Source organism: Carassius gibelio, chromosome B22 (assembly GCF_023724105.1).
Source record: "Carassius gibelio isolate Cgi1373 ecotype wild population from Czech Republic chromosome B22, carGib1.2-hapl.c, whole genome shotgun sequence".
Lineage (NCBI taxonomy): Eukaryota > Metazoa > Chordata > Actinopteri > Cypriniformes > Cyprinidae > Carassius > Carassius gibelio.
In genome coordinates, this window is record NC_068417.1 from 6,411,055 (window position 1) to 6,426,466 (window position 15,412).

Below are 15,412 nucleotides of genomic sequence, written 5' to 3' on the forward strand. Positions count from 1 at the left end.
AAGAATATAAACACTTCTTCACTTCCTGATCTGTTAGCAAACTCAACAGTGTTCATGTCACTGAAAGCAGCAGATTGGCTATGAGCTGTATTTTATTGATCATCATAATTTCATCATCAAAGACACGACAGGAGAGAAAGTGTCTTCAGCACTGAGAGAGAATTTAGTCTCGTTATCTTTAGCAAAGATGACTGTCCTTGTGTTTGGAATGGCACCAGGGGCCATCATTTCAGAAGTGACATAAATGTTTTCTATGTAGGCTATATATTAGGGGTTGAACGACTACTGATTTTTTAAAGTCGACTTTTATATGATGAAAGTCGAGTCGAAGTCGACTAGTCCCTCATGACCTCAGTAATGAACAATTAAGTCTGGAGCTGTGAAAAACAGAGCAATGGCATATGACACAGCGCTGCGTACATGGCTATTGCTCTTATAACAGCTCATTCTTATCAGTTCTTTTGCCTTTGGCTCATTTTATTTCTCACAGATGTCTGCTCTTTCTTCATCATATACAGATAAAGTAGCACAGTACAGATTACGTTAATATGAATGGATTAGTGAGAGCGATTGTGTGTGTGAATTATTTCTACATGGCAGTGTCTCTCTACTAGTGAAGCTGTGGGATTTAGTTATCAATAAATATATGCTTGAACTTTACAGTTTCTAAGCTATGTTATTGTGAAATCACAGAATAGCGTTGACAGTACATCTCTGCGCTGAATGATTCTGTGCGCGTGATCTGCGCGTGACACACGAGCTGTTGTCTATGTGTGTGTGTGTGTGTTACAGTGCAGCAGAGCATTAGATCAGAACAGCGATAACTTACCTGTGTAATGAGCGGTTTAGAATGTGCATTCTCCTGTTCAGTTTCGAGCGTCCAGTAATATAATCACACATCCCAGATAGCATACATATCCGGGCCTCATCTGGGCCAACTATGGCACATCTGGCTCAGTTCTGGCAGCGGCAGAGGTTATATGGGCCATCTCTGGCCCAAACACATCAAGCCGGTTTTAGTTTGAGTTGTGGCATGCTGTGTGTGGGCCAGATCTGGCCCTTGTGCGACAAACCGGCTTTAATTTGAGTCGTGGCTTGCTGTGTGTGGGCCAGATATGGCCCTTGTGCGACAAACCGGGTTTAATTTGAGTCATGGCTTGCTGTGTGTGGGCCAGATCTGGCCCTTGTGCGACAAACCGGCTTTAATTTGAGTCGTGGCTTGCTGTGTATGGGCCAGATCTGGCCCGTGTGCGACAAACCGGCTTTAATTTGAGTCGTGGCTTGCTGTGTGTGGGCCAGATCTGGCCCTTGTGCGACAAACCGGGTTTAATTTGAGTCATGGCTTGCTGTGTGTGGGCCAGATCTGGGCCGTGTGCGACAAACCGGTTTTAGGCTGAGTTCTGGCTTGGTGTATGTGGGCCAGATTTGGCCTATACCAGGTGACCAGAAGTGCCATTTTCTGAAGACACGTCCTGGCAGATCACCTTACTTTACTGGTCAGTGGTTCTAAAACTATTTTGAGTACTGGACACCCATAATATTTCAGGACACGTAATATAAATACATACACAAATTTATTTGACCTAAACGGACCTGTTATGAAGCTGCAATGTTATTCGATTTTTTTTACATTTTTGTACCATGTCCTCTGGTGTGACACCATGTCCTTTGAACTTTTTTGGAACCACTACAAATGTTTTATGCTTTCTTGTGCATTAATATGACACCCCTAAATTATATATATTTTTTTTTTGTAAAAAGTGCATGTTAAGCTACATAATCCTAGAAAAGTTTGCAAATGTGTCTTGCTTGCCACTAATGACAGGTTAGCTTGGAATAGCAAGGTCATTAATTGACAGAAAAGGCTGAAACGTCCTTTGGTGTGATAAAAAAAAAAGTCCTCCATTGTGACACCTGTACTGTCACACCACAGGACAAAGTTTCTTTAAAAATAATTTTAAATAATTAAATGATATTTGTTTAACTCCTTTTTTATACTTTTAAATGCAATAATTACATTCATTAAATTAAGCTCTAATCGTCAAAAAAATATGAATCTTTAGAATATATGAAATATATGAAAATTTCACTTTTTAATAAAAAAGTTACAAAAAATTTACTTTTTTCATGATATTCACATTTCTTCAAGATGCACCTTATACACACACACACACACACACATATATGAGTGTTCGTAAAAGCAACAATACAAAATCTTAAACTATAAAAGTGCCACTTTGTCCCATTATTATGTGCAGGCCTGGCATTTTGCACTGGGCTATAGAACTACAAAATTAATTTTAAATTAGCAATATCATAATTGAATGACATTTTGAATCATGTAGTGATCTAATTCTATCCACCAAGCAATTGTATGTGAATGTGTGAGACTTATGGTCATGGTTATAGGGAAATAACAAGAAGAACAAAGTGCAGTAAACGGTAAAACTGTTTGCACTACAAACCAGTACGTTCATAATTAAGACAATACATTAAAAATAACGTGGTAAGATACAGCAGTTTGCAACAGTAAACAGCAAAACAAGCTGTTTGTACAGCTAATATAGCTGGAATGACACCGAAAGCCAGACACATTAAATTCACAAATGGCCGCGCCCCCTCTTACAGAAAAAAATAAGGGGCATATGTTTATTCATATGTTTATTTATGTAACGTACGAGTGTGACTTTTAATTCGTGACGTGCTTTCATGGGCGTGCGCGCGGACCGGATGGAGTTGCCATGGAAACGGAGCGCAACACTGCAAATGTCACGAGGAAACACCCCGTTTCTCGCTGATTTCACTGTTTTCAGGTGAGTGAAGTCCATAAAATCACACAAATATTACTTATAACTGTTGTCGACACTTCTCTTACTTGTATTTGACTCGCTTCTGTTGTTTATTTACTTTATAGGAATGGTTTAATGTCTTCGAAAAAGTCCGTTAGCATTTCTACCGTTTTCAGACGACGTATGGTCAGGTATGATAACTCTTTTGTGCTCTTATTTATGAAAGTTTGGGCTTTTAATCAAATCTTCATCTGTAGATGATAGCTTTTGACTGTTTTGTTGGTAATCTTTCAATGGATGATTGGAAATTGCTTAATTTATTTAATCTTAACATTTACACTTTACTGTTTATCGATGACGTCACTTTTATGGTAAACATAAAACTGTTCTGCGATTTCAAGAGTGACAAAGTAATCCTTCTACAACAGAAGGGAGTTTTCAAGATTTCAATATTTCTGAAGGGAGCTGCTGACAGAGATGTAGGAAGCGCTGAAAAGGTTAAGTAACCTAATATGCATTATTTCACAAAATATATCGCAATGAATCTGTTACTTTATTTATTTATTTTTTGCATGTCACCTGCTCTAGCTTGTTTCCATCTAATAAACCTGGAACTGCAGACTAAATATTGTTGGCTCTGTGTCAAATTGCTTGTTTTGTTCCTAGATTCTTCAGTGCTGATGGCCTGCTGCATCCAGCAGAGTCGGAGTGAACCTACTGTAAGACAACATCTCCAAGATGCTATTGACCACAAGACTAGTACAGTAAGTCAAACCTCAAATATACAGTACACTACTGTTCAAAAGCTTGAAGTTGATACAATTTGTAATAATTATCTTCTGCTCACCTCTGTAGTAATTATTTCATTAAAATATGTAAAAAGAGTAAAATTGTGAAATATTATTACAATTTAAAATAGCTATGTGAATACATTATAAACTAATTTATTCCTGTGATGTGCAGCTGTACTTTCAGCATCATTCCTCCAGTCTTCAGTCTCACATGGATCCCTCAGAAATGCTGATTTGCTGCTCAAGAAACTTATTATCAGCGTTGAAACAGTTGTGCTGCTTCATTTTTTTTGTGGAAACCGTGATGTATTTTATTTTTCAGGATTCACAGATGAATACAAAGTTCAAAAGACCTGCATTTGTTTTAAACAGATGATTTTGAACAATTTGATGCATGTAACACTAACATTAAATGTTTGGAGTCTGTAACAACGAATCCAAAAAAATTTCAGCACGTCTGTATTTTAACATTGATCATAATCAGAAATGTTTCTTGAGCAGTAAATCATCATATTAGAATGATTTCTGAAGATGTGTCACTGAAGACTGGAGTAATGATGCTGAAAATTCAGCTTTGATCAAAGGAATAAATGACATTTTAACATAATATTCACATAGAAAAGAGTTGTTTTGAATTGTAATAGTCACAGTGTTACTATTTTACTGTAATTTGATTCAATAAATGGAGCCGTGGTGAGCATAAGAGATTTTTTATAAAGGCATAAAATATCTTACAGACCCCAAACTCTTGAATGGTTGTGTAAATTACAGTTATGATGTTCCTCCCAGTTAAACTTTATTAAAATTGATTAAATGTTACTCTGGCATATGTAGTCCATTCTATAGAGACTGTGTCTGTTCCCCAAAAACAGACAACAAATAATATGTTTATTAAGGGATCTAGAAAAATTATTTCAGTTTAAACCTACTAGATTAAAAATAGTACTCAATGTACTCCATTGATGAAATTGTAAAAAGTGCACATTGGCTGAAATGATATGAACAGCAGCTATGCTAATCTTTCTCCCTTTGCCTTCCTGTTTCTGCAAATGTCCATCCCAGGGTTATTAGAAACTGCACATCACAGGACTTGCAGGACTTGTGAGGACTTCAGATGATACCAGTACTCAAAAGACCTTAGATGATGGCAACTATAGATGGACATACAAACTACCGCCACTGCAAAAAAAGGTAATGTTAATTTGAAAGAGCTGTGTCACAGTATCAAGGGCTCCCTTATCAGTTCTGCTTTCAGTACTGGAGAGTAAAAGATAATTTTTTTTTTTTTGATGTTTTTTGTTTGATGTTTTTATTAGTACATATACGTTATCTTGCACATTTTATCTCCCCAACAGATTCTAATTTGAAAGAAGTTTATAATGCATGTTCGCTACTCCCAATTCAGAAGACTGAATCAGCCTGTGTATCTGAATGTTTCTCATACTCACTCCTCTCTGCCGCGTCTGAATTTGGGATTTTCCTTAGCTGTCAGTTATAAACGTCAAAATTAAAAGAAATAAACATTTGAAATATATCAGTCTGTGTGTAATGAATAAATATAATATACAAGTTTCACTTTTTGAATGGAATTAGTGAAATAAATCAACTTTTTGATGATATTCTAATTATATGACCAGCACCTGTATATCATTGCTCTTTTGTTGATTTTGATTGCTTCCATTGTCATAAAAGTGTCTGCTAAATGTAAATGTAATGTTAATGTGTTTAACTATATTTATAAATATTTATCTGTATTTTTTATTTTGTAATAATGTAAATGTATTTGTTTTATATCTATACATGCAGTTGTATTCATGTATGTATATTAATTTGTCTAATTTTTATATTTTAATAAAGCAGTTTAGACTACATGAGTGTTTTCTTTATTCTGGATGAATTACATATTCTTTTGTGTCTAGAAAGGGTAAATATGGGCCATATCTAACCCAGAAGTCAGCCACAACTGGGACGGATCTGGGCCACATCTCAGAAATGGCGTGGTTGACATCTGGGCCAGGTGTCGCCCATGCCATTTGTGAGATGCGGCATGGATCTGGTACAGTTGTGGCTGACTTCTGTCTGACAAAACTGGGCCAGATCTGGCCCAGATGTCACCCACCCCATTTCTGAGATGTGGCCCAGATCTGGTTCAGTTGTGGCTGACATATGTCATACTCAGGTTGAGTCATCGCCGTCATTCCACGCGGTATGTGGGCCAGAAGAATATGGGAGATGTGGGCCAGAACTGGGCCACATGTCATTTGCTATCTGGGATGCATGTGGACCTCTCGGAGTATACATTTAGTTATCATTTTAACAGGTTGGAAATGGTGCGTAAATTTGGAAGTCCTTCAAATATTTATTATACTGTTGTACCCTTTATAGGACTAGTGTTAATTTCGTCACCTATTTTTAATTTAGTCTTAGACTTAGTCTTGTGCCAAATGCCCTTGTTAGTTTTAGTCATATTTAGTCATTCACATATCTTTTTTTTGTTAGTCAAGTTTTAGTCGACTAAAAGTCTCGTCATTTTAGTCTAGTTTAGTCAAAAGAAAACTCAAAGTATCTTAGTCAAGTTTTAGTCGACTAAAAGTCTTTTAATTTTAGTCTAGTTTTAGTAAAAAAGTTGTAGTCTTTTTTTTTTTTAAATAACACATTATTACTGAGATTATTACTGATAAACATTTCAGTAAAAAAGTGTTTCACATATCTCAAACATTGGTTAAATGTCATAATTACCTGACAAAATACACTTGTTGAATGATTTTTGTTGAAAGCAAATGTTAAACGTGTCTGGTTTAGCATGTCGTCGTCGCTGATCACTCGTGTTCGCTTCGGGTGTTTATGGAAAGCCAAATGGGTCAGAATACGCGTGCTTTTCAACGCCGTATTAATTTTAAAACGCCGTTTTCATAACGCCGCCAGGCGTTAAATAAGCGCCGTTACGCGTTAAGTTAACGCCAGACGCCACCACGCGTTAAAATAACGGCACACGCCGATAGACGTTAAGTTAACGCGACACGCCACTTAAGATGCAGATTTATTTACTCATCTACATGGACACACCTCTCATGGCTACAAGGACTCTATGGCAAATCAGAGCATCCAGTTTGCAAGAGCACGAAGATGGCAAGGATAGCCCTTACAATTATACATATAGCTTTTGTCTCATAAAGTTATCACCCCAGGCACGAATGAGTGCAAATTTGGAAATTATTTTATTCAACAGTAAATTCATAAGAAAGTAATATTATTATTTAGTTATTATATTATATTTTGAGTAGGCTATCATTTCAATTTAATAAATAGTTGGCGATAGTTTCACAAAAATAGAAATTCTGTTTATTTACATTTACTCAACCATATGATTCAGATGCAGCTTCTGAAACAAAAGTATAGCATGTGTAATTTTAAATTAAATATTAATATTTAAAGCTAAATTTTGTTTGCCTTTTCACATTTAACACAATTAGGCTCTAAAATATTTTCTGAGGGTACTTTTTCTTCCCTTTTAAAAACATAATAACATATGATAAACTGAAATCATACTCAAAAGTAGATAACTGATTTATTTTACAATAAAGCAATTACAAATATAGATATAGGGAATATAGTTATCGAATGACACAAATAAGTCCAAATTTGGAAATTATTACAATGGTTAAATAAGAAAATGTATGGCAAGTCCTGACCTTTTGGATGTATTTAATTATAAATACCTTTGTAAACTATAATAACAGTACATTTATTCATTCTTGAATATTAATATAGGTACCTTTAATTTTGGCCAAATTATATATACTTTGTTTGTGAATTTGCACATGCCCTTTGTGTTTAATTAAAAAAAAAAAAGAAAAAGGAAAAAAAAAAAAAGATTGATTAGTGAAATTAAAGAATGATTTAATAAAAAAATGAGATTGATTATTAATTGTCTCTCATTGGCCTGATTAGCTTTGCCCTCAAAACCTTTCTTATTTAGTGGTACAGTATTGCATGATTTGTACATAATACACTTTGCATAAACTTTGCAATTAGTTTTTTAAAAGGTAACGTTACAGTATCAAGGGCTCTATGCTTACATTTCTTTTTTGATATTTTTTTGTTTAGGAACATAAATAAATGAATAGGGAAATATTTGACTTTATTTTTATCCCATTTTCCATCTCATTTTTATTAAATTAGTCAAATACAATCCAGAAGAATAAGATACCAGTCAAATGAAATCAGCATCAACATTTCAGCTTTGCAAGGCACAGAACTCTGCTGTTGCATTAAGGATTATACAGACTTTTTGAGAAGACTTAGAAGTGGCGTTAATGTATTTCATAAGAACGATGTAATGAAATTAATGTTTAAAATATAAAGTTTTGAAAATGGAAATATTAAACGATTTAAATGACTCATTTATACTTTCAAATGAAACTGAAACCGACAGTAGGTGGCAGCATGTCACTGCCTTATCAGTGAATCATTTATTTAATCGATTCGTTCATTAATTTAAAAACAAAGCAAATGACTCTCTTTATGAATTGGTGATGGGTAAATCATTGACTCGCTAGATTTGTTCAAAAATGCAGATTCATTCAAAAACGTTGTTCAGAAACAGCTGTGTGTTTGTTTGGAGATGCACTGCGATCAGCTGTGACTTTGTTTGAATTTGTTTTTAAGAAATAGAGCAAATTACGTGTTCCTGAAATTTAAGCCCACATGTTCAGGGGCGCCTGCAGGATTTCTTCCGAGGGGAGCCCTCTCTACACTGTTTGTTATGATGAATGACAATACTGCAGTCTGCTTTCACGATCTGAGGTGAACCAATAAACATTTACGGCCTTCATTCAATCCCCATACTCCATCTCTTTAATCTTATTTACTATCCTAACTGCATTATTATTTTTTTTTTTCAGATTTGCCTTTGTTGTTGATGCTAATACAAAATATCAGGGGGGACTCCCATAAGTCTATTTTTTGGGGGGCGGGGGGAGTGGGGGGGTCAACTCCGCAGTTCTGCTTAATTCAGCTATGATTATCATTTCAGTTTATGTTTATAAATAAATAAATAAATAAATATATATATATATATATATATATATATATATATATATATATATATATATATATATATATATAAGAAAAAATAATGTAGTTTTAAAAATTTATATTTAATTTAGAATTACATATGCTCTACTTTTGTTTCAGAAGCTGCATCTGAATCATCGTATATTTACAGACTAAAGCATTCTTCAAAATATTTTCCTCAAACGCAATAGGCATAAGGTTTGAAACAACATTGGGTTGAGTAAATGTAAATGTAAATAAACAGAATTTCTATTTTTGTGAAACTATCGCCAACTATTTATTAAATTGAAATGATAGCCTACTCAAAATATAATATAATAATTAAATAATAATATTACTTTCTTATGAATTTAACTGTTGAATAAAATCATTTCCAAATTTGCACTCATTCGTGCCTGGGGTGATAACTTTATGAGACAAAAGCTATATGTATAATTGTAAGGGCTATCCTTGCCATCTTCGTGCTCTTGCAAACTGGATGCTCTGACTTGCCATAGAGTCCTTGTAGCCATGAGAGGTGTGTCCATGTAGATGAGTAAATAAATCTGCATCTTAAGTGGCGTGTCGCGTTAACTTAACGTCTATCGGCGTGTGGCGTTATTTTAACGCGTGGTGGCGTCTGGCGTTAACTTAACGCGTAACGGCGCTTATTTAATGCCTGGCGGCGTTATGAAAACGGCGTTTTAAAATTAATACGGCGTTGAAAAGCACGCGTATTCTGACCCATTTGGCTTTCCATAGGTGTTGTGTGTTGTTGTGTGTTGTGTGTTCAGACACAGGATGGCACCAGCAGGAGTATGAGACCTGTAACTTGAGCAACAGCGAGAAGCCACAAACTCGTTCTGAATATTTTAATGGCTTAACAGCTGATGAAAAAGCTGAGACGATTGTAGACGAAAATGAAGAGAGATTTTATCTTAGTTTTTATTTTATACAAAACATTTTCGTCTCGTCTTTTTTCGTCAACAATAATGCATGATAATTTAGTCTTAGTCAACGTTTTTGGACAGTGGTGCAGTCTTGTCATCGTCTCGTCTTAGTCATGAAAAAAAAGATTGTTGATGAACATATTTACTCTCGTCTCGTCTGACGAAATTAATACTATATAGGAGTAGGACCAGCGACTAGTCGACGTCAAGCTTAAAGCATCATGACAGAGCATTGAGTCAAACCCTAAAAAAAAAAAAAAAAAATATATAAATTTATTACATATACTCTTTTGGACCATGTGAGTAAATGGTGACAGTTGTTATCACATGTTATCATTATTACTGTGAAAACATTACATTATTTCTTTAATGAAATTATACTCTAAATAATGAACTAAAACTTCCAGTAGGTGGTGGTAATGTCCTAATGATTAAGTCATTGAGTCATTTATTCATTGGTTTGATTCATTCTAATGGCTGATTCATTCAGGAGTGAAGTAAATGGTTCTTTATGAATGGTTCATTGAATCATTAGATTCGTTCGACTTGAAGCGGACCAGGAAACTCCTAATATGGGCAACAGCGTCCAGCTATCGCTGTATGAAAACAGTTGTTTTCACAGAAAAACAGAAACTTTTGGAAACACGAAGACATTAAACATACGATTGCAACAATATATGGTTTTTCAAGTCATCTCCAGCAGGTGATAAATAAAGTATATGAACAATGCAGTGCTGATTGACATAGCATTTATTACAGTATAGAAACTATTCTGCCTTATTATGTGATAAACAGCGTTTGTAGTATATAAACAAATTATTATTTGTTATTGTCCAGATGTTATAGATTTCTAAGCCAAATTGATTTGATCATAAAGTACTGCAAAACGGTAACATTTTGGAAATATTTTACTAGTCTATTTAAAAAAAAAAAAAAAAAACTTATTGTGATAATGTTGAAAACAGCTGAGTATAATTTTTTTCAGGTTTCTTTGATAAACAGAAAGTTCAGAAGAACAGCATATATCTCAAATAGAAATCTTTTTGTAAAATGAGTCTTTACCATCACTTTTGAGCAATTTAAAGAATCTTTGCTAAATAAAAGTATGCATTTCTATAATTTATTTTCCAAAAAATTCAAATTATACAGACTCTAAGCTTGGGAATGATGTAGTTAAAATGTTGCAAAAGCTTTTTATTTTACATAAATGCTGATCTTTGGATCCTTCTATTCAACAAAGAATACTGAAAAAAAATACTCATGTTTTAAATATTGATAATCAGCAAATCAGCATATTAGAATGATTTTATTTACTTAAAATAAGCAAAACACAAGGAAGAAAATGTATCTATGTAACAGCGAAGCTCTGATTTGGTGGTTTGAACTCTTGATATCTGGCAACCGCACTCATGAGAGTTTGTGTAGTTGAGGAGTGTAGGGCAGTCCGCTGTAACACGTTCCCCTTTTTTGGACATTTGGCACATTCTTTTGGGAAAGTATGTTTGAAATTTAAATATTCGATATTCACAATATTTTTTACATTTTACATCATCATCAAAATTATTCCGATATTATCGCTAACACTCGATATATCGGCTCAGCCCTACAAGGCAGTGGATGCATGTTATGATTAATATATTGATATTTGATCAGGTTGAATCAGGCGGATATTGGATTGTTCTTACTCACATGATGTGTTGCTGATAAACAGTTTCATTTTTATTGCCTTTATATGAAGGTAAATAAATATGACGAACAAGACACTCAAAGTGCTTTCTATTTAACTCAATAGGAAACGTGTATTCATGAACAATAACACAATAATAACTGTTGCTTCTGTTCTGTTGGCTCATACTGTACAGACTCCCCTGCTGGACGCATCAGGAACAACAGGGCCGTGGATCTGCCTCCCCATATAGTCGAATTTGGCAAGATGGACTATTAATCAAATTAAGATCATTAGGTATTGAAGGCAGAACGTATAATTGAGTTTTGTGTTGTTAATTTAACAGGAAAATACAAGTGAGAGTAGGTGAAGAATATTCCAGACTCCACAAGGAAGTGTATGTAGTCCGTTATTATTCAGCATAATGATTAATGACACTTTCTCTCAGGTTGAACAAAATGTAGGAACATCTTTGTATGCAGATGACGGGGCTTTGTGGACTAGAGGTTGAAAATATATCTTATGTCAATAAGAAAATACTCACTGCAATAATTGATGTGGAAAAATGGACCAATAAATGGGGATTTAAATGATCTGTAGCAAAAACACAGGTTACTTGTTTTTCAAAGAGGCATAAAATCTTGCCCTTTTTCTTGAATCTATATAGACAACAAAGCAGTTAGGTTTTTTGGGGATTAGTTTGATAAAAAACTAACATGGAAAGTTCATTTGAATCAAATTAAGGACAAATGTAAAAAGGTCATAAATATTATTTGTTGTTTATCAGGACAGGAATGGGGAGCAAGTAGAGCATCTCTACAAAACATATATTGGACAATATTACAATGTGTGATTATTATATTAAGAAAAGATTAACCAATTATTTGTCAGTATATGTGACAGCTTTTGGTGATATTATTGGCCCTACGATAGATAGATAGATAGATAGATAGATAGATAGATAGATAGATAGATAGAAGAGAAGGAAGTACATAACTCTTTCATTGCATCTGATAAGTTTTTCAGCACTTGAGAGTATAAAATCTGGAAGATCATCAGTTAGGAAAGATATTATCAATGAAATATTCTGCAGGATGTATGAAATAAAAGTTAAGGGCATGTCTACACACTTAATTTGTGTTCCTGCTCATGTTGGTGTGGAGGGAAATGAGAAGGTGAATATTCTGGCCAAAAAAACTCTAAGAATAAAGCAAGTAGATCTCAATATTTCATCAAGAAAAGCAGAAGCTAAAGTATGCATTAGAACATACACACAATCAGTTTGGCAGGTTTACTGGGATGACTATGAAACAGGTAGAAATTTATATAATATATGGATTTAATATTACACTGAACTGTCAAGCAGTCTTCTGGGGAGTGAATACACTGTAGACAACAAGAAACAGCTGAGTGTGTGTTACTTCACTGTATGAAATACAACAATGAGAGATACTCATTCAGTCAATGAAGAAAGTCAATCACAATGAGGTTTATTAGGGAAAACAGCTAACAAGTTAATCATGATTATATTATTGAATTTGTGAAAGAAAGTAAATTATATAAAGGAATTTGTTGTTGTTTATTTGTTTTGTTTGTTTTTTATGTTTTTTTCTATACTATATATAATCGAATATCCTGATCCGTACTTTATTCCAGTTGGTGGCGGTAATGCTCCAGTAAGTGAGGTTGCCAACCGCCAAGAAACACCAGAGAAGAAGAAGAACTACGCAGTTTTGGCTTCTTGCCCATGTGGGGGTGGAAGGAAATTAAGTTGTGGATATGCTAGCAAAAACCTCTACAAAGCATGAAACAGTAGATGTACACTACACGTACCAATAAGTAGAGCAGAGGTCAAAACCATCATAAAGCAACATTCACTTAAAATATGGCAGGAATATTGGAACACAGCGGATACAGGACGTCATCTATACAGTAATCAAGTAGTCACAAACATGAGGAAGGGCAGAAGCCCAAGGGAGGAGATGTTAGTCTCATGTCTGAATGGGTCACACTGATTTAAATACAAGATTGCACAGAATAAGAAAGCATCCCACTGGATAATGCACTGATTATAATGTACAAGAAACAGTGAAGCATATACTGCTAGACTGCAACAAATGTGAAGAAGATAGGGCAGAATTAAAGGCACAGATGGATGAATAAAGCATGACACTTGAGCATTTATTAGGGGAATCATCTGGGAGTATACACAATTCATTAATTTTGTTTTTGAAAAACACTGGGTTAAGTGAAATAATTTAATAGGAAGGAATTTTCTTTTGTAAAGGTTTTATACAGGTTTTTATTTCTATTTATTTACTTATTTAATTTTTCTTCACCTCTCCTTTGATGTCATTCTAATACCCACACTCCAGTCTAGTAGGTGGCGATATGCACCTTTGAGATTAGTTGCCAACTGCCATTAAACCCGAAAGAAGAAGAAGAAGAAGAAGAAGAAGAAGAACTACGCAGATAGAAAGAGAGAAAGCATAGCTCGTTGGATTTCATATGTTTTATGTCCTAGAAAACGTCTGTACAGGGGGGTATTCCAGAAAGCAGGTTATGTGACATACCCGGGTATGTTTAAGAGTAAGTAAGTGGATAACCTCAACTTTCGGTTCCAAAAATGGAGGTAACTTTCAGGGTATGTTAGTTGTCATAGCAACTCACTCTCTGAACATAACCTGCACCGGAGCAGGTTCTGTTCCAGGGTTAGTTCACTTCAGCGAGCCTTCAGTTTGCGTGACAGATACCGCACAACATTATATATTTGATATGTTAATGAGGAAGCACTAATATAAGTAATAAGGCAATATATTATATTATTACTTTTATTGGCATATATAAGAGTTATCTGTATAAATACTATGTAGGTAATGTTTAACTTAATATATATTTATATATTAAATATTTAAATATATAATATTTATTTATTTTATTTATTACATTTTATATTATCTCACAGATGGATCGGCATTTTCTATAATGTCTAAATTTAAATCAAAATACATATCTGATATGACTTAATATAAATTAGCATAAAACAAACAATATAATTCACATTCTTTCTCAAGGATTAAAGATTAAATGGAAATAAATAAAAATTGCACAGCCATCAATTAGGTGGTGATATGCACTAAGCATGTAAACAACTAATGAACAAAAGAAGAAGAAAGAAACAGCTTGGCGCGCTTTTTCTTAGCGTCCGTTTCTATAGTGACTCGTCGATTCATCGCTCTGTTGAAAATGTCTTGAGTCTTAACCAGGAACATACTCTGAGTTGAATGAACTTACTCCCGGACGCGTTTTTGGAACCACATACCTCGAGTAAGCAAGGTTTGGGGTTAATCAACCGAAAGTTCAGGGTTTAGTTCACGGTAAGTTAACCCTGCTTTCTGGAATACACCCCAGGTAGGCTATAACTTTAGAACAGACTCTACTAGTTTTAACACTCGCGAACATTGTTTTTATACATTTAATCAGATCCGTCTGAGAGATATGAGTATGAATTGCTGACAAGCGACAGGCCTAACGTTAAAACAAGCACAGAAAAACGATCGTTTTAAATACTTATAATTTCTGTTTTATAGCGGACAAGACCGCGAGTATGTTTTCAAAGAGAGGTTATTGAACACGATTCTATTTCTGAAAGTGTTTTTCGTATTTCCTCTTCTGTGTTATGTTGTTGTTTCTGTGATGTTAAATCGAAAGTGTTTTTTAGACATTGAGTGTGACGTCACCGCTTCCGTGTCCAAACGCTCAATCAGAAATCACAATAGTTTGTTTTCCATCTACCGGTTGAGACTTACAACAAACATTTGGTCCAATATATTGCATTAGTATAAACTAAAACAGCAGACAGACTGGATAAAATCATAAAAGCACTGTCTGACAGCAGCAATAGAACAACAGAAACGTAGCTGATCCATGCTAACCTCAATAAAGCAGCATCTATTAATCATAGAAATCAGTGCTCTCTTTAATTATTTATAATTAGACTTATATAATTTTACATCTAGTAAGACATTCTATCAAAATCATGGAGGCTTAAGTAATAAAATACTTTAAAACAAGGAGTAAAAACTAATACTAACACGAGTATAAGACTTATTAAGACAGTGACTTGCCGTCACCTATTGGCTGTTTTATTTTTAAGTTTCC

At 34.4% G+C, this 15,412-nt stretch overlaps 1 protein-coding gene and 1 long non-coding RNA gene across 2 annotated transcripts in view; both read left to right on the top strand.

Annotated features, from left to right (window-relative positions):
• LOC127987694 (uncharacterized) overlaps positions 1-15,412 on the top strand; it is a 2,462,016-nt gene that overhangs the window by 1,950,724 nt on the left and 495,880 nt on the right. The window lies entirely within an intron of this gene.
• LOC127987800 (uncharacterized) lies at positions 2,180-5,259 on the top strand. The gene is made up of 6 exons (XR_008161412.1): positions 2,180-2,813; positions 2,915-2,980; positions 3,218-3,286; positions 3,456-3,553; positions 4,643-4,771; positions 4,936-5,259. It is a non-coding gene; the product is annotated as an uncharacterized LOC127987800 (long non-coding RNA).